This window comes from Microcebus murinus, chromosome 15 (assembly GCF_040939455.1).
Source record: "Microcebus murinus isolate Inina chromosome 15, M.murinus_Inina_mat1.0, whole genome shotgun sequence".
NCBI classification, from domain to species: domain Eukaryota; kingdom Metazoa; phylum Chordata; class Mammalia; order Primates; family Cheirogaleidae; genus Microcebus; species Microcebus murinus.
The window spans coordinates 14,316,190-14,317,486 of NC_134118.1; the positions used below are offsets into that span (position 1 = coordinate 14,316,190).

Consider the following 1,297-nt stretch of genomic DNA (forward strand, 5'->3'; position numbering starts at 1 on the left):
CCAGCCCCCATAGCCTCTCACCCTCCACCTTAGCTTATCTAAGGTAAGCATTTCTCAAATAAACACCCTTTCTGAGTGTCTTTGATGATTTATGGTGGTGTCTCCACTTGTGCTTGTTTCTAAAGCCAGCACAAAGTTGGCCTTTCCCTTTAAGCCCACCCCCCCCCATCTCCAGCACATGTATAAAGCCATTTTCTAGAATTTAGGGCTTAACCATAAATATTTGTTCTGGGCTGAAACCTGCTAGAGGATATTTGCCCAAAACAAGGTAGCTAACAACATTCCATTAAAGAAAATGAGCATGAGGGGAGGCAACTTTTCAAGAAAAAGAAATAACTAAACACTAAACTCTACTTCCGTTATTCAGAATTCTCTTTTGGACATTTTAAATGCATGAATGTTTATATTGTTAAAATCTGATGGATTCTCTCTTCAACCAGATATTAAAATACACTCGATGATAGCAAAAAAAGAAAGAGAAGGATAAAATAATAAGGAGCAGAAAAAAGGATAAAATGAATTTTAAATGTCCATTTATCTTTAATTTTTTAATTTTTTTTCTTTTTAAAAAGCAAGTATTGGGGGGAGCACAAACGCAGTCCCCCACTCCCATACGTTGTACAGTGAGTTTTCCACATTTGGGGAAACTGCAGGGGTCTGTACAATGGATAAGCCTTGCCCTGGGAAAACCATCGTAGTATCTCCCCTGCCAGGTAACTATGCCCGTTTATCTTTAAAATGGTCTTGTTTTTAAATGGTTTGGTCCGTTTTAAAGTACAAGTCTACCGTGAGTTTTACTGATAACTAAAGCAAAGCCAAAGGCACATGTGTTTGAATGAGAAAATGGGGAATGGAGAATATAATTCATTACTGAACACAAAAATCCCAAAAATCCTGGAGTCTTTTTCTGGTTTTGTTTGACAATTACTGCGGAACATTCCAAAGAAATATTAAAGGACTTCCAAAACCTAAGTCGAAAGACAAAAATAAAAGCCTAACTTATTTATCCATACCACTTCTTTCTAGTTTAATTGTTAGACCGGGTCTATTTTCATAGTTGAGAATTTTTATTTTAGTTTTTTAAATGAAGACAACAGAAAGCACAAATGTTAAAAATGAGACAATCAGACCTGTTATAGCTGCCCCCCAAAACCTGTATTCCCCACTTGATCCCAGTGGTAAATGCCTTTGCCAGTTAATGATTACACTATCATTATTGTTATCACCATTGTTATTATTTTGCACTTTTCTGTGATCATTAGGTTGTCGGTTCAACCGTCATACATGGGTTATAATA

At 36.3% G+C, this 1,297-nt stretch overlaps 1 pseudogene; it reads right to left on the minus strand.

Annotated features, from left to right (window-relative positions):
• Positions 1 to 578: 578 nt before the first annotated feature.
• Positions 579 to 721, minus strand: LOC142876731 (uncharacterized; annotated as a pseudogene).
• Positions 722 to 1,297: the final 576 nt, after the last annotated feature.